Source organism: Phascolarctos cinereus, unplaced genomic scaffold (assembly GCF_003287225.1).
Source record: "Phascolarctos cinereus isolate Bilbo 61053 unplaced genomic scaffold, phaCin_HiC Scaffold_5;HRSCAF=322, whole genome shotgun sequence".
Lineage (NCBI taxonomy): Eukaryota > Metazoa > Chordata > Mammalia > Diprotodontia > Phascolarctidae > Phascolarctos > Phascolarctos cinereus.
Window position 1 is genome coordinate 293,801,804 of NW_027555958.1, and position 24,642 is coordinate 293,826,445.

At 41.7% G+C, this 24,642-nt stretch overlaps 1 protein-coding gene across 3 annotated transcripts in view; it reads left to right on the plus strand.

Moving 5' to 3' along the window:
- The first annotated feature begins 13,195 nt into the window (after window positions 1–13,195).
- The window catches only part of PLEKHM1 (pleckstrin homology and RUN domain containing M1), a 42,206-nt gene continuing 30,759 nt past the window's right edge, over window positions 13,196–24,642 (plus strand). For 2 of the 3 annotated variants that reach the window (XM_020997446.2, XM_078155951.1), the window contains exon 1: window positions 13,196–13,291. The gene's annotated coding sequence lies outside the window, so the exon portion shown is untranslated. The remainder of the gene's footprint in view (window positions 13,292–24,642) is intronic. The other variant, XM_020997448.2, reaches the window with a different exon arrangement.

Sequence of the window (24,642 nt, forward strand, 5' to 3'; positions counted from 1 at the left end):
CCTATGCATGATGTCCAATGCAGGACGTTCCCCCCTCCCCACCAATGCACGCATACTTCTTTCTCTCTGAGCTGATTCATTCACCCCAATCTGCCTTCACATAATAGCCTAGAGGATTTTCCAAGATTGTGGGGCCAGTTATGGCCCCAACCACATGGATGCTACTCAAGCGTTCTCTTAGAGTCTTAGTGATAACCGTGTGTGTGTGTGTGTGTGTGTGTGTGTGTGTGTGTGTGTGTGTGCGCGCATGCGCACACGTTGGGGGCAGAAGCAGCAATCTACTTCATTATTCACCAATGTAGCTTCTGAGCCCCCAGGAGCATGCTTCCCATTTATACAAAACCAGTCATGACACCATTGACTCAAACATGGAAATTTTATTAAATGATCAGTCTTAAAAGCAAGAATAATCATAACATATACTCAATAGAAAGCAAAACAAATATAATCATCCAAGTCATACAAGATAAGGTAACATTTCCTCAATAAAAAGAGCAGAAATAACAGTCCATAAAACTGGATCACTCTCTCACCCATATTCAGTATCCATGGCGGGAAATGGGCATACTTAAAGAAATCTAGTGGTGAGGAACATAAGTAGGGAAACTCATGTGCTTAGGGCAACTTACAACCCTGGTCATCAGGCCTTGATATCCTGGGTGTCCTTACAGAACAATTTGTACCACCTGTCCACTGCTGGGTAAAACTGCTTCTCTATCTGCTCCACATCTGATCCTTACAACTCTCCTGCTGGGCAAATTCTTTTCTCTATTCCCTTAGGGCCATCAAAGCAGAGAGAGGCTTTATCATACAGTCACCCTTAGCAGAGTACTGAAAAAGTTGTATGTTCTCTCAGTGATAAGCACTTCCCTTAAGCCAGAGCACTGCCAAACTCCTCATAACTGCACCAGCCCCCATAGAGTAGCCTAAGCACGGCATCGGGCAACTGGTGAAGTTAGTGTAGTCTGTCATAGCGCCTATATCTCCTTTTTGTCCTCTTAGAGTCTGGCTCACTCACCTTCACCTGCCTTCATGCTGGCAGGTCAAAAAGTTTTTTCCGGGGGGAGGCGGCAGCCATGGCCACTTGGTTACTACTAAATTCTCAGGGACCATGGGATAACCCTGTATGGTGAGGACACAGGCCTAACCCTATCACTATACCTCTGTAACCCCCAACAGCATGTTTCCTATTTACACACAGCTACCCTGACACTGTTGACTCTTAAACATAAAACATTTGCTAAATGATAAAGCAAGAGAAAGAGTAATCACAACAGTTGTTCAACAGAAAAGATTAGCGACAGTCAAAATATAATAGTCCATGCATAATCTTGGGTCACAGTCTCCCACCACTGCCTACAGCATCTATAAAGGAGAGTGGACACAAATAGAAGAAGCCTAACCGGGAGGTACAGAAGTAAGAAAACCCATATGCCAAAGGTAATTCCCAATTCTGGACAGCTTGCCTTGTTTTCTTAGGTCTGTATAGAGAAGAGGCTGTACTACTTAACCTCAGATGGACAAAACCACTTCTCACTCTGCTCCCCTTCTATGAGGCAAAGCCATTTCTCTGTTACTCGTAGGACACTAAAGCATTGGCAAACTCTCTTACCACACAGCTACCGTTGGCAGGGTGCTGAAGTTTTATTCCCTTTCAATGATAAGCAATTCTCTTAATTTGGAGTACTGCCAAACTCTTCAGATAAGCTCAGAGGCTCTGAGAAGGGTTTCCTTCTCAATCTGTAGATAGCATTAGAGCCATGTAGCCTTCTCCTAATCAGCTCTTCAAATAGTGTGATTCCCAGAATAAGAGCTGCAGATCCTGCCTCTTAACTTTGATTAGTTCCTATCAGCCACTCTTTTCTTTTTTCAGTAAGCAGCCCTTATTGCCTCTTATGCCTTCTTTCCCTAAATCTACTTGAACTTAGCTTCCTCTTCTGCTTTTCTCTTCATCTGGTCATCTCTTACTCTTCCCCTATCCTTTAATGCCTCAAATATGTCTAACATGTCATGAAACTGAAAAGATTCCGTTTTCTGTTAGGTATATCCTTACCAGTCCTTATGTAATCTTTCCATGGTCCCCAAACTGTTGTTTTATTTGTACCTTCTCAATTATAACCTTCAAAACTCTGAAATAAGTAATATGTAAGCAATAAGATGTACCACACAGTACACAGTAGCTATCTTGACCTCTCTCAGTGCTCTGCCTCCAAACAGCATCTCTTCAGTATATTTATCTGAGGGTGGATTCTCTTTCAGCTTCTCAGAACAATCTATGTCCCTCCTCAACAATTTATCTAAGAGGCATTATTTCTTCTTGAATGGTCTTTATCAGTGTTCTTTCCACAAATGTTCCTTTTTTAGCCCTTTCAATCTGCATATGAAAGGGGCAGTACCTGACACCAGACCATACCGAAGAACTATGCCATGTGGCTAGGGGGAGTAAACACAAGCTACCTTTTATTAATTTGGGTATTTATAGGTATAGCTTGTTTCCCCTAACAACTAGACTATGTACAGGCCCCTCAGGCAGCTGTCAAGACTCTTTTTTCAATCTCACTATAAACCATGGGAGAGCTAAATGCAGAATCATGAGGAACACCATAGAAATGAGAGCCATAGTGTAGCATAGATTCTTCCTTGCCTGTGTTCACATAGGTTTGCCTTAATGCCGCTTACAGGGATAGCCTTCAAATTTTTCCTTCTCTCTAATGTTTATTTTACTTCCTTTTTTGTTTGTTTGTTTTTATGTGTGAGGCAATCGGGGTTAAGTGACTTGCCCAGGGTCACACAGCTAGTGAGTATCATGAGTCTGAGGCCAGATTTGAATTCAGGTCCTCCTGACTCCAGGGCTGGTGCTCTCTCCACTTCGCCACCTAGCTTCCCCTTTATTTTGTTTCTTGCCTAGAAAGGAATAGAAGTTTAGGGTCCTGAGCCTGGCCCATTCTGCTCTCCTCAGAGAGGTGATCCTGGGCTAGAATTATGTCTCACTGCCACCCCAACAACAACAAAAACAACAACAACAGCAACAACAAATATTGCTAGTCTAAGGGAAATGATTTTTAGGTTCAAACGATTTTTTTCTGGTCACAATGTCTTAATGGGAAAGAAGTATCCCAAGCTATATCTGCAGACTTGACTCCCTACCAAATGCTATTTATACAAAGATCATTACAAATATTGAATAGCAAATAAACCCTTCTATCCAAACTGATAGTAAATGGAAATCAGAGAAGTTATGTAGATTAAAATATACCAGTCAACATGAATTAAATAAGTTCTCCTACTGGGGATGAGAAATCTTAACTCACCCAAAAGAGAGTCCCTGATTTCATCTAAGGAGGAATTCTCTGACATCTCTAGTGTGGCAAGATGGAGAAATCACGGACATGCTCAAGATATTGTCTCCTCTCCATATCAGCTTCTTCTCTAATCCTTTTCTCTCTCCAGGGGCCTATCCTTAAGGAAAGCCTAGAACTGTGTATGTCTTCTCTTGAAGCTAGAATTCTGAAGCAAAAGGATCTCTCTACACCTAAGCTGTTGCTAACTATACTCTTCACAGAGGCTCACAATGTTGACTAATCATTCTCTCCACCAATGAGGACAGTCTTATGCAACTGTCCCATCTTGGAACCTGGTATGGTAATAACAAAAATAATGTTATTAAAGCAGTAGAAGGCCCTGATAACACCAGGGCAGAATGAGCCAGCTGCATGAGAAACATTGGTTTGATCCGTATAAAAGCCTGACTGAGCTAAGCCAGAACAATACTTAAAAAAAAAAAGTGTTTATTGATGCGTTTTGTTTTTGTATCTCCATAGTTTGTCCCAGTGCCCCTCTTCCAGTTCTTCCAACCCCAGAGAACATCCCATATAACAAATAGTATTTTTTAGACAAAAAAAGAGGGGAAAATTAACATACCTGATCAATATATTGGAAAAAATCTGAAAATACATGCAATGTACAACACTTGTGTACATCTCCCACCTCTGCAATGGGATGGGGTAGGAGTGGCTTCAGAGCAACACTTTTTCTTGGCTTTCTGATGTCTGGTGCACTTTATAGGCCATTGTTGGGGAGGATCTGAAGGATCTATGGTAAAACTGCTGTCACTATGCCATCCTGACCCTACCTCACCTCACCCCCCAGCCCCCAGCCCCTAGAGCAATATTTTTATATGAAATTGAGTTGTTTAGAAACCAGATCATCAGCTGGGTCTTGCACAAGTGGCATTCAATGATTTAGCACTTGATTGTCGCATATAAGGGAATTCTGGTGGCGAGGTTCAAGCGAAGGTCACTACGTGTCAGAGATAGACAAACCTTTCATTCAAACTATCTTTAAGGGAATGCGTTCTTCAGTAGAATTCCCTGTTGGATATATTCACATACCACTTTACTTTTTGATAGAAAGTACCCCTGGTTCCTTGATAGTTCCAAATAAGCTATGACAAGAGATTTTTCATGGGCTGGGTGAAAAATGGGAGATGATAAAATGGGAGAGATCTATGTGACATATATATATATATATATATATATATATATATATATATATATATATATATATATATGTGTGTGTGTGTGTGTATATATATATGTATGTATGTGTGTGTGTGTATATATATATGTATGTATGTATGTATATATACATATATATATATGGTAGCACTACCATAACTATATCCATCTATACTCGGATTCTCCCCCTGCTTTTTACACATTACAAAGTGTAGTAGGCTTAGTAATCAAATAATTAATTAATTAACCATCTTGGGAAGGGGCGGTTATGTAATATATATAATTTGGTCACCAACCTAGTGCATGGATCAGAGGTTAGTCCGTGCTCATGGGCAAGGTTTTCCTAAAGGCTGCAGTCCTTGTTCCTACTCACTAGAGGGCGCTTCAACTGCACAGGGGTGACCTCTGTTCCACTCAGCTAACCACAAGGTGGAGGGAGGCTCTTCCATTGTCTAGCTGGTGTCCACCATCTTTCTCTGGCCTCAGTCCTTTCAACTGCTCTGTTTCTGATGGTGTGACTCCTTCACTCTTAGCATCTGGTGAGACAACTATGCTGTCAAAGGAATCTCCTTACCTCTGATACCACCCAGCCTTATGAAACAGGCCTCAGTTCTTGGCCTCTGCATTCATCCTTTTTCCCATCTGTGTGAAAAGAGTTGAGTCTCCAACTTTATAAGTTTGAAATGTGGAAGAAAGTCCCAACATCAAACATTCTAGAGACTAGGTTATAGAGCCAGCATCATTACCCTGAGGAGCAAGAACTAACTTTGGGGAGTGACCTTTGGACTCCATTTCAGTGGTAGTAGAGATGAGCACTCATCAGGAAGTCATGTCACAGCTGGACATGATCTTGGTAGTACAGGTAGCACAGTGCACAGAGTGCCAGGCTTGGAATCAGGAAGACTTGAGTTCAAATCCAGACTCAGATATTTGCCAGCTATGTGATCCTGGGAAAGTCACTTAACCTTTGTTTACCTCAGTTTCCTCATGCATAAAATGCAGAGTTGTTGTGAGGGTCAAATGAAATAATGATCATAAAGACCTTAGCACAGTCAGTGCCTGGCACATAGTAAGTGCTATTTGAGAAGCAGAGGTTTGATCGAGAGAGGAGCTAACTCGATGACTTTTAAAATGTGATTGTTTCTAAGCTTTACGCCTACTTTTGTCATTTTTGCCTTCACAGTCAACTTTTAGTCATTGTCTCACCGCAATTAAGGGAAGAAAGCCTTTAACTCTTACCCAGACCAGAAGACCTGGGGATGGTGGGGAGAGTACTCCATGGGGCTAGGGAGGGATTGGTACTACCAATGTACTGGTGAGCTACCACTTTAGCAAAGATGAGATTCAGTCCTGATACAGATGGAAGAAAACTCTCAGGTATGGGCTGTGTCTCTAAGATATTTCTTTACTTACTAAATAAAAGCCAAACTCCTTAACCTGACATTTAAGGTCCTCTACAATCTGGCCATAATTTACCTTTTCAGCTTTACCTCCTGCACCCTGACACATGCACTACATTCCAGCCCAAGTGGAAATAGTTGCAGGTACCAAAACTGACCTAGGCTTTTCCACGTCTGTGCCTTTGCTAATTCTCTTCCTTCTGCCTAGGATGCCCCCTTTCCTCATTTCTGCCTGTCAAAATCCTTCCCATGATTCAAGGTCCAACTCAAATGCCATCTTCCCTCCCCTATGAAGCCTTCCTTGATCTCCCTAGGTGGAAGACTTTCCTCACTCTGACTCCTAGGTCAATTTGTAAGTATCTCTTTTATGGCACTGACTGCCAAGTTTTGCAAGACTTATTTTATCTCTGAGTGTGTTTTATCTTCCTTGTATGACTTTATGTCTGGATTTTAAGGAACAGAAATACAACCATACTCATTCCTAATCTAACTATAGGATTTATTGATAGCACACAAATCAACAATGGAACATTCACTCACAGAAAAAGGGTACTGGGAGATATAGGCTTCTGCCTCCCCAACACCCTTGGGCATGCTATTCTTGGTTTTATTTTGGGAAATGAAGCCACACATGAAATTACAACCCAAGAAGTCAGCTCTATTAAGATTATAGAACTGTGACGAGTGACCCTAGTGTACTGAGGTCTGTCTGGACTCTAAAATAAGACAGACAAAGGGAATAAGAGCCTTTTACAAATGTACTGATCAACAAATTATGGCCTTTGAATATAATAGGATATTACTACACTATATGAGATGATGAAGCCTGCCTCCCATCTCTTGGCAGAGAGATGCTGGACTAGGAATGTATAATGAGACAAATATTTTCAGACATGACCAATGTGTTGTTGTTTAACTTGACTATACAATTTATCGCCAAGGAGGACTTCTAATTGGGAGTAGAAGGAAAGAGGAGATTGGGGAGAGTTGGTGAGTAGTGATCATTGTGCAAAGAAAAGAGTGTCAATGAAATGTTTGCAGATATATAGAGCAGGTGAAAGTTCAGAAGGAGAGGCATGTAAGCAGGACTGATTTGTTAAATATTGTGTCAAATTTAGCATACACTTTAAAAACCATATGCTAACAATTCACACTTTCATTTACTATCCTCTTTTCCATTCTGTATTTATTGAAATTTATGTTTATCGATGTTAGTGAAAATAAAATGAATCCATCTAAGAGAAGCAGATTACTAGGCACTTTTGAATGTGTCAATCATGAGCAGATCCCATAAGGATACACACTGTGGATGTGAGCGTGTTGATAAACCTCTTTGGGTGTCAGGACTGCACTCATGAATTCATTAGTCATTCTATGTGTGTTTGTCTCCATTTCCTTCTTCCTGAAGTCTAAAATAGTATGGAAGTAAAAGACCTTTTCTTATTAATCTTGGTAATTCAAACAGTGGTGCCCCTGCCTACAGTAGGTGTTCAAAGAGTATTGATTAAATGAGAATGAATGTGCTCTGAGCAGTTTCACAATAGTGGGTACTGAATTGTGGCCTCAGCTGATGACCTTGTGACCATATGCATGCATTTATGATACTTAAGGGTGCAATCTGAGGCAAGGGAAGTTGTTTTCCAGAAGTTAATGGGGTTCTTGGAGACAATCTTTTCTTTTTATGCATAGCTGCCTAAAATGGAAAAGCAATGGTGGTTCATGTTTATGTAGTGGTTTCCTCACGGTAATCCTACAGGCAAGAAAGAAGCACCTACTGATTGCTTTATTTCCCTGGGCCTTAGTTTCCATCTTTAAGATGAGATAGGCTGGTCTTATACCAATATTATAATATAATTATAATTATAATTACATTATAAATATAAAATAATAGCTAGCATTAAGTATATACTATATACTATACCCATTTGCACTTAGAAACTCCCCCTGCTTTCTATACTCTACAAAGTGTGATAGACTTAGTAATTATATAATTAATTATAATTTGGTCACCAACCTAGCAGAAAGGTAAGAGGTTAGTCAGTAAACATGGACTAGCATTTAATATATAATCACTATAAAGAAAACCCCAAATGGGGTCACAAAGAGTGAGACAGGACTGAAAATGAATGAAGAACAAGAAGTGCTTTTTGGAAAACACTTTACAGATCTCATTTGATCCTCATAACAACCCTAGGAAGTAGATGTTCTTGTTATCTCCATTTTACAAATGAGGAAATGGAGGCAAAAAGAGGTAGGTGACTTGCCCAGGGTCACTCAGCTAGTAAGCCTCTGAGGCCAGATTTAAACTCAGGAAGATGAGTCTTCCTGACTCCAAGCTGGTACTCTAGCCACTGTTACCCCAGAAAAACCTTTTAAAATAGAAGACTCAAGTTCTGTGAAGGATCCTGAGGCTTTAAAACTAAGATGGTTAGAATGCGTTACTTTGTTTGCGGTGGCCAAACTAAGAGTGAGACTATCTTTTGATTACTTCAATTGAGCAGTATCACTTTTTTTCGCCCCAGGCCAGAAAGGGAAGTGATTAGAGATTGGTTTCTGAAGCTATTCCCCAGCCCCACCCCCACCCATGGTGCTGACATAGACAAAACTATTGTTCTCTTTAAGCAAAACACAAAAAGTTAACTCTGGATCAGAGAGAATTCCAATTAGCAATAGGAAACTGCCTATTTGCTTGAATCTCTCTCCAAGCAGAAAAGCTTCTGTAGTAATAAATTGTCTCTGACAGGAGTACAGAGTTTTTCCTCCACTCTACTTAATAATATTAATATAGAGCACCGGCCCTGGAGTCCAGAACACCTGAGTTCAAATCCGGCCTCAGACATATAACACTTACTAGTTGTGTGACCCTGGGCAAGTCACTTAACCCCATTGCCTAGCCAAAAAAAAAACAACCCAATAATATTAATATGGAAGTATGGAGTGTATGGAGGGCAGCTGGATGATGTAGTGGATAGAGCGCTGGGCCTGGAGTCAGATTTGGCCTCAAACACTTACTAGCTGTGTGACCCTGGACAAGTCACTTCACCCCATTTGCCTCAGTTTCCTCATCTGTAAAATAAGCTAGAGTGGGAAATGGTAAATGACTCCAGTATCTCTGCCAAGAAAACCCCAAATGGGGTCACGAAATGTCAGAAACAACTGAACAACCAATGGGGTGTTCAAGGAGGACTAGCACCTCTGGTGTGAGTGCTTGCTGAGCCTTTTTCAGGGCTGATCCTCTGCCTTTGGTGTCCACCTGCCACCCAGCTCTCACCTGTGGCTGTGAGAAACTGTACTATTTGAGCAGCCACACCCCAGTAAACCATCTGGGCAGACAGGCTAAACCAGGTTGAGGGTAACCAGCAGGCCTCAGACCCATTGATGAATTAAGGGGTTGTCTAACCAAGCATGTGAAGACTTCCCAGGCAGAATAGGTGGATACGAACAAATTGTTCTAACAGGCCATGGAGGAGGGAGGCTGAAGTAGGTGCTGTAAAGCACTGAGAGCTTAGTCAGACGTAGAAGACATCAAAGTCATACACTGCATCCCAGGCCATCGCCAGTCATCTTGACTTTGGCCTTGCCACTGGACTTTGATGACTTAGGAAGAGAAAGGCTGACAATTTTTGCAAATCTGCCTCACTTAAATCCAATTCATGAGCGAATCAAAACATCACCCGATGATGTCATTTGTACTCTTTGAAAATGAAGGACAAACAACAATATGGAAGTAACTGTATTAGTCCTTCCGGTTGTCAAGATAAGGAATGTTAATTGCTAGTGGTCTTCACCTTTTCTTCACCCTTTCATTCAAGATAAATTAATGGTCTAGCACCATCCAGATTAGTACCAGGATGCTTGAGAAATTATAGTCCAAAAAACAATCATTTGTGGGTTTTATAAATAGAATCTAGGCACTATTCTTCTGAAACTCTGTCTTCCCTTTTGCAGAGACTCTAATAAAAGGACCGTAGACAAGGTTGATAGAAGTTTCTGTTAGTAAAAATGAGCTGGTTTTCCACTACGGACTATGCTATATACGGACTTGTATTTCTGTTTGCTTTTTCCTTCCAGTATTGGGAATAAAGCACACAGAATAAGCCACATTTTCTCATCCATTCTCCCCTTTGACTGAAAGCATTTGTAAGACTCCTAGCTTCAGTTAGAAGTGTCACGTGTGGCTGAGGAAAGCTGTGATGTCCACTGGGTCAGTCGGTGCTGATTTCACTAATAGATGATGTTTTTTAGTCTTATCATTTTGAGCTAGTTCCTTGAAAAGAGGAAGTTTCTATAAGAGTTAAACTTCCTTCCCAGGTTTTCTGTGGGTAACTAAAAGGATTGATTTTTATCAACAGACACAAAGGAGGGGGTATTATCCAACCCTTGCATTCAGGTTCAGAGCTTTTGAAATGATTGAGCTCTTAATACCCTTTCCAATAAATTGGGCTTCCATATTTCCAGCCAAATGGTATCCACCCCTACCCCCTGGATTCCCTTGATGTGCAATTTTAGCTGTAAACAACAGTCACACAAACTTAGCTTTTTCCTTAGCTTTCAATACAGAATCATAGAATATTATTAGAGCTAAACTGGGCTTTAGAGAGATAGCATGATGTATAAAAACTTCAACAGACATAGTTTCTGGGTAATTAATTATTTTATTAATTATTGCTAGTGGATAATTAATAAAAATATTGGTCATTTGGCCATCTCTTGTGAACCAAAGAGTGATTATGGTGGCTTCTTGATGCTTACATGCCCTTGGAAGAGTTAGTGTTCCCGACAGGCTAGTATCAACTCTGATTGGCTAACAATTAATTAAAAGAATGATATTATATTATTATGTATTGTCAAGATATTAGGAGACATCCTGTTTTCCAGAGCTAAGGCCCAGTAAGTAAGTTGTGCTCTGAGCTTGGCATAACAACAATCCTTTGAGCTCACCCTCTGGATGATCTCACCCTCTGGCAAAATCATACAATTATTGTATTGCTTTGACCAGCACCAGGTGTTCTCTGAGCTTGGACAAGCACCTGCTGTATCCATGTTCCAGTCATGAAGCCCTGATATGAATCAAACTTGTCTCATGGCTGCTGTTACCCCTCAGCTTCTGGATTACAGCTCACTGCGTAGCCATTGCTATAAGTATTGAAACCTCCCCACGCTGCTTCGGGTTGTCCCATCAGTGGCAACATGTGTCCCTGCTTGCAAGCCACTTCCCTCACCTTGAAATTAAACTTCTGTTTGATTCCTGACTCTCCTGTCTCTAGCCTGCTCTGTTGGGGTCTGGCCATCCCTAGGTTAGAGGCTGGTTTGGTCAAGTTGACAATATTATTGCCCAAGGTCTTCAGTCTCCCCTCCTTCTCTGCCTCCACATCTGCTCAAATGCAGCCACCTCTGGGGAGTGCTGGCACAGGCTTAAAGATGGAGGATGGAGGGGGGCAGTAGGATGGAGAGCAGGCGGTCAATAGAGGTGTTAAAGGATAACCTTTACTCCCTATTATTAGATTATGTCCCTAATATTAGATTGATAGAACTACCAGAGCTGGAAAGATCATAAGATCATCAGGTTTACAACTGGAAGAGAATTTAGAGATCATTTTATAAGTAAGGAAACAGTCAGCCAATAAGCGCTTATTAAGTACATGGTGTCAGGCTCAGAGGGCAGCTAGGGGGCGCCATAGTACACAGAGGACTGGGTTGAGAATCAGGAAGACTTCTTCCTGAGTTCAAATCTGGCCTCAGACACTTACCAGCTGTGTGACCCTGGGCAAGTCACTTCACCCTGTTTGCCTCAGTTTCCTCATTTGTAAAATGAGTTGGAGAAGGAAACGGCAAACCACTCCAATATCTCTACCAAGAAAACCCCAAATGGGGTCACGAAGAGTCGGACATGACTGAAACATGACTGAACAGCAACAAATTAAAAAGTTCCTGTCCTGAAGGGACTCTATATACCTGTGTATTTTCTTTCATGCATTTAAAAACATTATTCTGAAGAAAAAATAAAATAAAAACATTATTCTGAGAAGGGTTCCAAAGTCTTCACCAGACTGTCAAAGGAGTCCATTTATTTAACTTGACTATGCTTGTTACAAGGGTTGGGATTTTGTGGTTGTTTTTACTGATAATACTTTATTGTTAAATGCAAAGAGGTACACTTTTTTCCTTTATTTATTACACTAGGAACAGTCTCTGTGTCTCTGAATGCCTGCCAATTACAGTTGCTAGACTCAGAGTTCTCAAAGGATGTGACATGAGTTTCTCACTGGCATGCTGTGAATTGCATAGAACTTATACTGGTGATCCGTAGTCCTTCTAACTTAAAAGTTCAGTGTGCCGTGATTCCTCATGTCAAAGAATGATGCTATGTCATGACCAAACCAGTCTGAGAACCACTGAAGAAGTTGGCTTCAGGCAGTTGGAAGCTGAGTAAGGGTTCAGTTTTTTAAACTGCAAAAAAAGATTAAGAAGTCTTAAAAATCCCTTCTCTATAAGATTATCTCCACTTTGTCCTGTCTGTATCTTCTTTGCATATAGTTTGTTTGCCGTCTCCCCCATTCAACTGGGACCTGCAAGAAAGCAGGACTGTTTTTTTGTTTTATTTTGCTTTCTTTGTATCCTTGGCCTTAGCACAGTGCTTGGCACACAGCAGGCACTTAATAAATGCTCGTTGACTTGACCCTTATTATATATACTGAGATGTTTGTCACAGGTGTGACTTGAACCTAGGTCTTCCTAGCTTTGAGGCCAGCACTCCTATCCACTGCATCCGGCTGTTTCTCTAAAGGATTACGTCGGGGCAGCTAGGTGGCGCAGTGAATAGAGCACTGGCCCTGGAGTCAGGAGGACCGGAGCTCAAATCCAGTGTCAGACACTTACTAGCTGTGTGACCCTGGGCAAGTCACTTAATCCCATTGCCTAGCCAAAAAAAAAAAAAAAAGAATTAATCAATCAAGGTTGGTATTCATCAGAAAGAAACTGAGGTCCTGAGAAGGGAAGGGGAGGTGAAAGGGGCCAGGCAGGCTCTTCGCTCCAACCGAAGCAGTCTGCAGTGGGTGAGAAGAGCCCTTTCCGCTGGCGTCTCCCAGCCCAGGAGCTGACCAGAACACCAAACCCCCCCAGAGCCCTAGACCAGACTGAAGCGCACCACATCCACGTGAGGCCTCCCGAGCCACAGGCCCCGCCCCCACGGGCCCTCGCTCCCGGGGATTGGCTGCACGGGGTAGGGGGTGGGGCTCACGCAAGGCTGACGTGTGGCGTCATCAGCGGCTGGAGTAGGTTCCTGTTTTCTCCAGCTTAGGAGGCCGCAGCTTCCGGTCCAAGGCGAAAGGTACAGTCTGAAACAAGTTCTGGTGCTCTTCATCTACCCCTGAGGTGAGTCTGGGGTTCGAGTGGGGCTGTGGTCGGGGGATGGAGGACGCTCAGACCGGCTTCCGGCGCCACCCGAGAAAGTCTTCGTCCAGGACCCCAGTCCTCGCTGGCCCTTCTCCCCAATTGCTGAAGCCCCCGTCCCGTCCCTCCATCCTCATGCCCAAGCCCCCACCTTATGCTCCAGCCTCTACCACGCCCCTCCATGATCTTCCACCCTTAGACCTGCGTTCCTGACCTCCTCCCCATTAAAACCTCCCCACCGGGATCCCTCCCTTCAGTTCCCCAAGCCCTCGGCACCCCTATTCCCACATCTTCCTCTTTCCACTCTTTCAGTCTCCTCATTCCTCTGTTCGGCCCCCCCCACCCCCACCCCCGGGCTTGAACTCTTCTCTGTCTGTTCTACCCTTTCTACCTTACCTGTCAGACCCCACCAATTTCAGCCTCCAAACCTAACCTACCACGGTTCTCCATTCTCCCATTCATAAATCATTCAATCACCAAGCATTTATTAAGCGCTAAACGCGGGGGAAGGGGGGAGGGGAGGCAAAAACAGGGCTGCCTCTCAAGGAGTTCCTATTTTAATAGGGGCGACATGTGCAGTATGTAGGTATGTACAGGATACATACAGAGGTACTTGCCTCTGGGGGATGAGAAGGAAGGGATGAAGATGACACTGGACTGGACAGGACTGGACTGGACTGGGAAGGCCTTATGCAGAAGGTGGAGCTTGAGCTGAGTCTTGAAAAAAGTCAGAGATTCCAAGAGGCTGAAGTGAGGAGGAAGAGTATTTCAGGCATGAGGAAGAGCCAGTGCAAAGGCACAGAGATGAAAGATGGAACATGTGTGAAGAACAGCAAATAGGCCCTTATGGTTGGACTGTAGGGTTGGTAGAATGGGGCAACTGATTGATTGGACATGAGGGATAGGTGAGAAGTAGAAGATGACATTGAGGTTGGGAACCTAGGTAATTAGAATATAGTGATGCCCTCCATAGTAAAAGGGAAGTTTGGAAGAGGGGTGGACTTTTTTGGGATAAAGATAATGATCAAAGCCAGCTAGGTGGTGTGGTAGATAGAATTGGATCCGGCATTCAAAGACCTGGGTTCAAATTCTACCTCAGACACTAGCCATATGACCCAGGACAAGTCATTAAACCTTTGTTTCCTCATCTGTCAAATATGGATAATAATAGCATCTTTTCCCATATTGTTCTTTTCCCATGTGTTCTTGTGGCACATATAAACGTTAGCTATTATTAATGTTAGAAAGATTAAAAGAGACGAGGTTATAAAGAGAATTAAATGCCAAATTGGATGTTGTATTTGATCCTAGAAGTAATAAGAAGCCAAAGGATTTGGGGTGACGGGGAAGGGCAATTACATGCTCAGATGTGCACTTTAGAAAAATCACTTTGACATCAGTATGGAGAGGGAAGAGAAGTGAAGCAGGGAGACTGATTGGAAGGTACTGCAGTAATCAAGCAAGAGGTGATGAGGGGCTGAACTTGTGTGGTGCTTGTGAGAATGGAGAGAGGGGGACTTAGGTACGATAGAAATGACAGATTTTGTTAGCTGATTGGCTGTGAGGGAGTGAGAATGAGGGGATCTAGCATGACGTTGGGGTAGCTAGGTGGTGCAATGGATAGAGTGCCAATCCTGCAGTCAGGAAGACTCATGTTCTTGAGTTCAAATCTGGCCTTAGACATTAGCTGTGTGCCCCTGGGCAAGTCACTTAACCCTGTTTACCCCAGTTTCCTCATCTGTAAAATGAACTGGAGAAGGAAGTGACAAACCACTCTGGTACCTTTGCCAAAAAAACCTCATATGGGGTCACTAAGAGTCAGACACAACGAAATCGACTGAATAACAGCAACAAAAGCATGACATTGAGGTTGCAGACCTATGTGACTTGAAAGATGGTAGTGCCCTTGATAGTAATAGGGCAATTCAGAAGAGAAGTAGTTTTGAGAGGAAAGAGAACAAATTCTGTTTTGGGCATGTCAAATTTGAGATCCAGTTCAAGATGTCCAGTAGGCAGTGTAGGAGCAGGTCTAGGACTGGAGATATATATTTTTTATTTATATGTATATGTGTTTGTGTGTGTGTGTGTGTGTCTATATATGTATGTGTATAAAGAGATATATAAATTCATCTGTATATAGATAATAATTGAATTCATGTGAGCTGAGGAATCACCAAGTGAATATAAAGGAAAAAGAAGAAAACTTAATGTACACTCACAGTTAAGTAGATTTGACTTAGATAAAAATCCAGCGAACAGATTTTGTGTGATATATTGAAATAAAACTGCTAGATAAGTGGAAGAGAACCAAGAGAGAGCAAGAAAACAGAAAGTCAGAGGAAAGAATATGTAGGAGAAGGTGGTCAACAACAGTGCCAAATGTTTCAGAGAAATTAAAAGGGGGTGGTGTCGGGGGACTTCGGAAAGGTCAATAGATTTGGCAATTAAGAGATCAGAACTTTGGAGGGAGCAGTTTCAGTTGAATGATGTTGGGAAATATGACTTCACACTTCCCCCCCCCAAGTCTTCTAAACCACCTTAAATCCCTTTCTCCTTTGGTCCAAACTCCCCATCTCTTACCTTGCTCTGTTCCTGGTTAGAACCTCTATTTCAGATCACTATCTCCAAGACCCAACATTACTTACAGCACCTCAGTCAGTACTGAATCTATTGATTCTCCTTCCAACTTCTGTGTCAGATCACTTGGTCAGTTAACAAATTTTAATTAAATTCCTACTTTGTGCTAGTCAGTGTGGATACAAATATAAAGAATGAAACAATCCCGACTCATCAGGAACTTAAATTTTAATGGAGGAGACAAGGGCATATATAAATATATTAAAAATAAATAAAAAGAGAATCAATTTATGTGACTGCTGGCCTAGACCCAGGCTCCTAACCTAAGGGAGTCCCATCTTGCTCCATTTTGTCAGTCTAGCAGTTATACCTAAGTCTTGACTTCCTTATGTCTCTCTTTTACAGACTTCCTGATTCCCAACTCCTGCCTACCCCAGCACACCTATACATTTGCTTTGATCCTAGCTCATAAGTCCCTAAAGTTTGCTGTGCACCCCAGCTCTGTGATTAGGTCCAGAACAGTCAAATTCCCATAGCTGGGCACTGGCTTTAGGGTTTGACCTATCTTTAGTTCTTATCTGCTTGGTCCTGGGATTTGTGTTTCTGGCTAAATTATCTCTTGTCTCAATCACTGAAAGGGCAGGTGTCATCAAAATACTTTGCGTGGAACTTGTCACAGCTGCCTGGGGCAGCAAACCAGGCTGTCACTTCCTATTGAGTGACATCTGGGTGCTATATGGAAGGATTACTCTAATGCTATATCTTAGGGGTGCCTGCATTTCACAGGAGTGATTTTGAAGTGCCTTATCGACTTGTTCATCATTCTGGCTTAATGAATTAGCCTTCTCCCAGCACCAACCTGGTAGTGAAAAAAAATGAGTCTAAACATTGATAATAGGGGAAGTGATGAATACCAAAGACGGTGATATATGTAGTTCATACTGTAATTAGTCTCTTGTGGAAATGGAAACTTATATTGGCATAGAGACTGCTGAAGATGAGTTCTTCTTTTTGTGAGGTTTGGGTTTGGGTTATTTTTTTTTCCTTTCACCAGATGTCATGGGGAACATAATGATTCCATAACTAGCACAGGAGGAGCTCTGAAGTGGTCAGTGAAAGTTATGTAGAAGTTGTTGCCTCTTTAGAAGCCAGCATCAGGAAAAGCTGAGAGGACAATTTTACCCTCAGTCTAAGATGGGATCCTCCTGGCTCAGTTTCCCTGGTATGTTCCTTTGAAAGAGAATGTTACCCACCTGGCTATTCCTGAGTCTGGCTGTGAGGTGAATTTGATACTACTTGGTTGGAAAACTGAATTATCTGAATCCAAACAGAGCTAAGAATGTTTTATCCTCTCAAAGTTGGGCCCTAAATCTAGTCCCTACTTTATATCTGGGCCCTGCTCATGAGGTCTAGAGGTGAAGGGTACTGGAATCCCCAAATCATGACATGTGGGTCCTGTCCAAAAGAATTCTACCCAAACTTTCAGCCAAAAACAAGGTATATTAATGATCTACCATATTAACTAGGGTCTTAAGGAATCTGAGCATCTGTGAGCTATTGGCTAGATTGTAAAAATCTGAGCAGTGACTACATTATAAGAATCAGAGCATCTTAATGGAGACAAGATGGACCTTATATATAGAAAGACTATGGGAGGGATCTAGGAGTGGCCAAGTAGTCTATGAGGTAATAGAACTCCAAGGGTGGCCAAGGGAGAATGGAGCCTAGATAGGATTAAGGGTGGGAAATGGCCAGGCTACCTGGAGGTAAGACAATGGAGGGCCAGGCTAGGTTAAGGATAACAGAGGTTGGGCATAGCCACTGTGAAAGGCCAGTTGGTGGGATTATAGCCTCAGGGGGACTGCCAGAGATTAAGCCACGTGGGAAAGTCCGGGGTTTTTCCTTTTTGGGGACTAGCTCCCATCCTCATCACTGCAATTTTTTTCTGTCAGATTTGTGTCTTTCAGACTACAGGCCATTCATGTACAGTTGGTAGCAAACAGCAAGTACCAGCCAATGCCGCGCCCCCCCCCCCCATTGTTCCCTGGATGCAGCCTGTGTTTGATTCCAGTCAGCCTCCTCTTTGGGACCCCCTTGAGGCAGGGACAGCTCTATGCCCCTTGCCAGCAGGAAGCAGTTTGAGAAGCCAAGACCTTTGCCCCTTACCCCAAAAGAATTTGGGTCTCATTTGTTTGAGGGGAGAATGATGAAAATAGGATCTAGACCTCAAAAAGGAAAAACCCTGGACTTTCCCACATGGCCAAATCTCTGGCAGTCCCCTGAGGCTATAATCCCATCAACTGGCCTTTCATTGTGGCTATGCCCAATCTGTTCCCCTTAACCTAGCCTAGCCCTCCATTGCCTTACCTCCCTATGGCTACTTCCGACTCTTAATCTTATCTAAGCTCCATTGTCCCTTGGCCACCCCTGGAGTTCTGTCACCTCATAGACTACTTGGCCACTCCTAGATCCCTCCCATAGTCTTTCTGTATTTCTGGTCCATCTTCTCTCCATTAAGAGGCTCTGATTCTTATAATCAAGTCATTGCTTAGATTCTTAAAATCTAGCCACTGCTCAGATTCTTATAATCTAGTCAACAGCTCACTAACATTCAGACTCCTTAAGAGTCTGCCCGATATGACTATGATGTTCTAATAAACCTTGTCTTTGGCTGAAAAAAAAGAAAAATGGTGGCACCTTGACAAATGAACCCTCAGAATCCAGTCAGTGTTTAGACTTTTCCCCATAGCTGCCACTTAAACAGTTTCTGTCTTCTGAGTGCTTCTGAGAAGTCACTTAGAGAGTTTTATTTGATTTTCTCCCAGGCAGGCCTTTTGCCACAAAATGTCCACCTTGATTCCTCATCTTAATTCCACATCATGGCTTTTTCACTGCCCATGATAATTTCATTCATTTGAAAGGGTTGAGCTTTGAAGATTCCTCCTTTTAAAAATGCAAAACCCTATCAACTAACATCTTCTTATGTGAAAGCAAATTTCCGAAAGAATGGGTCCCAGGTTGGACACCTGCTAGGAGAGCTGGAGGTGAAGAGGTGGGAGGGCACCAGGACAAATTTTGCCAACCTGTGCTATCGCAAGAAAACTAAAGGTCCCAGCAGTATTAAGAAAGGGCTCAGAGCTATAACCTGCCTTCTCTGATCTCAAGGCCCCAGGAGGCTGATCTAGGGACACTTCTTTAAGGTGGGAGGGCATTTACTCACTGGCTGCTCACATGTCTGAAAGATCAGCTGCCTTTCTGAGCTCTGAATCACTGGGTAACTTGGACATTATTTTCCAGCAGAAAAAAAACATGACTCATGTGTTGGTACAATAGCTGCATTCCAGACTGTTGTTCAGGGATTGCCTGTGTGTTGGGTGGTTAGGTTTGAAAAGTTTTATTTAGAGAGCAGAAATCGAGTCTTTCTGATGGATTTTAACATTTTGAGAGCCATTAGTAGAGATATCCAGGTTTTACATTTCTTTTTTTTGAATTTTATGTGTACTCTAAATAATTCTTCCTTTCTTTTGGTCATAGGTATCAGAGACAAGTAGGGATTGAAATGGATGGGTTGTCTAAGTGGAGAGAGAACCAGGAGACTAGGAAAGGAGAGGTCTGCATTCTGGTTCTGGCTCCACAAGGGATTCTTTAGGTAACCATAGCAAGCCTTTAACATGTTTATTTCCACTCTTCCAGGAGCTTGGTAAGAATAAAGGTGGAGTAGGTGAATGGCTTTGACATCCTGGGAAGGAAGGTATGCAGTGAATTCCAGAAAATAGTGCTGAGACTTATGTTTGTGGGTTTGAATCTGATGTTGACACAATTTTAAAAAATCATAGAGAATTATGCCTCCAGTCTGGGTTTGTCTTAATTGTTACCATTTCAGCCCTCTAGCTTTTATGGTACTGCTTTTAGGAGAGGAGGAAGTAGAAAGCTGATGCAGCTGTTTGGCCAGGGACTTTCATGCATAAAGTAAATACTATGATTTGCAAAGCCTCTGAATTTTCTTTCATTATTTCACCTATTCCCTCAGCATACACACTTCTCTCTGTTCCCTTTGGGGATGAATTATGCTTGTTGTTTTTCTTTGTTCTACTGCAACTTACTTTTATTGTACTGTTGGTTGGGTCTACCAGACTGACTAACATAGTGAGAGTTTGGGGGAGAAAAATACCAAGGCCACATGACCACATAGCCATCTGAAAAGTGTGTAACAGTCACGCTTGTAGTCTGTCTCCTCTCCACTCCCATACACAGGAGAGAAGTGTGTCTTATCTGCTTTTCTGGTCCATATAGTGGTCATTACAATCAATCAATGCCGTCTTTCAGTGTTTTTTTGTTTATTATAGTAATTGTATATTATATAATCTCCTGGTTTTACTTCGCTTTTATCAGATCATACAAGTCTTCCCATGCTTCTCTGAATTCCTCATCGTCATCATTTCTTGCAACATGTAATATCCCATTACATTCATATACTGTAATTTGGTCAACCATTCCTCAGTTGATGGGCACTTACATAGTTTCTAGTTTTTTGCTATCACACACAAAAAAAGTGAATATTTTGCTATATATGACAACTTTTAAAAATGTCTTTTAGCTCCTTGGGATATAGGTCCCATAGTGAAATAATTCCAAATTGTTTTTCAGAGTGATTGGATCAATTCATAGTACTAGCAACAGTGTATTAATATGCCTGTCTTCCTGCAGACCATCCAGGGCTGATTATTTGTCTTTTATTGTCTTTGCCAGTTTGATAGGCATGAGGTGAAACCTGAGTTTTAATTTGTATTTTTATTATTAGTAACATGGAGTATTTCTGTATGATTATTGATAATTCATAAATTGTTTATATGTTCTGAGCACTTATCTGTTGAGGCTATTGTGTCAGTTCCCTATGTATACCTTGGGTTGCTGGGGAGAGTAGGATGCTAATTTCATCTGTGTGGAAACTCCTTTCAGTATAGAACACTAGCTTCCCTGTAAGTTACAATCTTAGAAAGACATTCTGAGAAGTTAAACAACTTGCTGGTAGTCCAGTAATCATTATTGTCAGAGGCAAGACTTCCTGACTTTGCTTTTTTAGGCAATTGGGGTTAAGTGACTTGCCCAGGGTCACACAGCTAGTAAGTGTCAAGTGTTTGGTCTGAGGCTTGATTTGAACTCAGGTACTCCTGACTTCAGGGCTGGTGCTCTATCCACTGCACCACCTAGCTGCCCCATACCTTAGTCTTTTCTAAGGCCAGTTCTCTGTCCACTCAACTAAACTGTCTCCATCTTGGATATCAGACTTTTATCAAAGATTTTTTTTTCTCTCTAGCAATACTATAGTTGTAAAAAAACAAACAAACTTCTGTTCTCTAATTTAAAAAGCAAATGATGTGAGCTTTTACATTTCAATCTTGTGGCCATTTTGATCTTACTGTGAAATATGGTGTACAGTACTGGTCTAACCCTACTAAGTTGTTTTCCAGTTTTCCCAGCAGTTTGAAATTCTTCCCCAAATATATTGTATTCATAGGTTTATGAAACCTGTTTCACAGGTTGTGTAACATTACTTCTAGGTCCTGATTCTTTAGTCTGTTCTACTCATCTGCTTTCCATTTTTTTAAAGCCAGTGCCAAATAGTTTTTTGATAATTAATGGTTTATAAATATAGCTTGAAATGTGGTAATGCTGTATCCCCATTATTCCTGCTTTTTATTACTCTCCTTGAGATTCTAGTCTTTTGTTCCCCCAAATGAATTTTGTTATTTTTTTCTAATTATGTAAAGTAGCTCCTTTATTATAGCACTAAATCAGTCAATTAATTTTAGTATCATTTTTATTATGTTGTCAGTCTAACTATGAATGATCAAAAACTTCCCAATTATTTGCCTTCCTTTTTTTTGATAGTGTTTCATAGTTCTATTAGCTATAAATCTTGAGTTTGACTCTCAGATATGTCATATATTTTGTGACTGCTTTGAATGGAATTTCCCAAGAGAACAATTTTTAAACACTTTTAAAACTACCTTAACACTGAATTTGTATTTAGTTTGTTAACTGTGGGAGATTACCTCTCTATTGAAGCAAAATTAGCAGTACAACTCTTAACAATTAGTAGTTTGTGTTACTTTATTTTAAAGTAATAAAACTGAATTTCTCTTTTTTAAAAAATTCATAATTCATACTGGCTTTCCTACATACACTGTACTACAGTACTACCTTCCTAAATTAGTATGATTTGACTATATCTGTATTAGGTATGAGAAGGACTTAAAGGTGATATAGCAGGGCTGGAAACGTTGGTGGCTGAAATATACAGTATGATTGGAGGAGGGGAGAATATCCTCTACCTCCACATGTCAATATACCCTACATATAGAAGTACCTGAAATTCTGTCATTATAAAAATGATTCATCCCCAAATCCCCATGGATGATAAATGAGGCTGTTATTAAGTATTTAAGAATGGGCCTGGAGGAAGTCAAGGTCTTGAGGGAATAAGCTTTGAAGGACAAATAGAGAAAGAATTTTTGAAGCATGAACCCTGTCTAGGGAGGGTAGACTTGAGTGAGCGTCCCTGGGCAACAAGAGAGTACCAGATACACAGGAGGTAGAGTTGGAGGGTATGGGTATCAACAGTGCAAAAAGAGAAGTACCTTAAACCTTCTGAATTGTTGCTGGTCCCACATAGCAAAATGGAGGAGTTGAACATACAAAGATAGTTTGATTTTTAAGAGTAATTTTAGGGACAGCCTGTAATACTTAGCTGCAGCAAAAAGTTTACCTGTGATAACTTTCTTTTTTTCCTGTCCTCATTACTAATTAAGAGAAGAACTAGGATTGAAGACCATTTGTTCCCAAATTCCACAGGTAGTAGCTGAGATTATAGTAACTGAGAATGGGTAGAAGGATTTGGGAGATCATGGTGGTGTTGTTACTGGTGGCCAACAGAGACTGTCATCATAAAGAAGTCTAAAATGGTAGCCAAAGCAGGAGGCTTTCTCGCCACCCACTGGTAGTGCCAGATAGTGACAGAGCGTGCTTCCACAGTCCAGCCCCAGCCTACGCTTTCCAGACCTATATCCCACTGCTCCTCTACACAAACACATCAATTTCATTTCAACCAAACTTAACTGACAGTATAATATATAAGGATGTATGTGTGCATGGGTGTGTGCACTCACGCTCGTGCCCGTGCGCGCACACACACACACACACACACACACACACACACCCTCACTTTTTCAGTTACTTGGCTGAAATGATGTCATAACCTATTCAAATCCTACCAGTTCTTTAAGGCCAAGCTTGAATCCCAGTCCTTTCTTCCTTGTTCTCTCGCTTTTTCTCTTGCCTGGGTCTCCCTATCTTGCCCAGGCTGGAAATACAGTGTCCATTCACAGGCCATTTTTGTTATTCCTTGTACTGTTGTCTTAAATTTTCTGTTACTTTATTTGTTTGTATTATCTTTCCGAGTGGATAGTAAGTTTCTTGAGGCTAGGTACTACCATGTCTTCCCCCCACACACACAGTTTATTGTAGATGATTAGCACACAACAAATATGTGTTTTGATCTGATTGCTGTGGGGATGATTGTGGGGGAGCCTCACAGAAGCTTTGACTTGTAACTATTTCTGGGCCAATGCCCCTTCATAAGTAGTGTGGTAGCAGCCTATTCCTGGGGCTGAACTTAATTGGCTTTAACTTGATTGAACTTTTAAACTTAATTGAACTGATTGGCTTTAACTTAACTGTGGCCTAGAATTCTTAAGCTCAGGGGATCCACCAGCTTCAGCCTTCCCGGGAGCAGGGATTCGGGCATGTGCCACCACACCCAGCCTTTCCAAACCTCTCAAGCCTAAAAGGATCTGTCCTGAATTCTTTCAGTCACTATTTTCCCTGTTACTAATTTGACGCTTGATCACGTACTTTTGTCATTCCTTGTATTGCTGTCTTAAGTCATCTGTTATTTAATATGTTTGTATTATCTTTCCAACTGGATAGTAAGTTTCTTGACTGTAAGTATCACCATGTCTTTTTATCTCCCACAGTTTATTGTCCATAATTGGCACACCAAAAATATGTGTTTTGATTTACTTGCTATGGGGATGATAGAGAGACCAGACTATCTATCAGCCATCCTCAGAATGAGGGCCATGAATCTCTCTTCATGGAGAAAACCAGATATCCTGATAGCATTGTCTTGTCCCATCCTTAAGTGATCTTTCTCTCACCAGGGGCTGGGAATGTGGTTCTCATGGACCTGTGCTAATAATAATGGGCTCTGCTGATTGATGGACACACTGGGATGGTGGGGAAGAGGGGCTTCTCACAGCAGAAGGTAAAAAAGAAAATGGTGACACTTTAAAAGTGAGCCCTTGTCCTGAAGGAGAAGCAAAAGCAGCAACACCACTGAACCAAACCTTTTTCGTTTTGACTCTGCTGAGCCAGTAAAAAAAAAGAAAAGAAAAGTACCAGGGGCAAGGGAAGCTATTGCAGTGCCCAGCCTGGGTTGTAGGCTGCCCTAGAATGTGTTTGGGTCACTCCCATGTTCTTTACCACTCTTGCTCATGGTGACATCCTTCCTGACCTTGGCTTTGTGATTAAACTTGGTTGGAAATTCCCTTCCAACTCAAAATTTCATGATTTGTGAACTAGGCCTTGCACCTTGCTGATCTTACAAGACTCCTAGTTATCCTTAGGTGCAGAACAAAATTTACCACTCTGCTGTCCCTCCAGCTGGCTTATCTGTATTGAACAGGTCTCTTCAT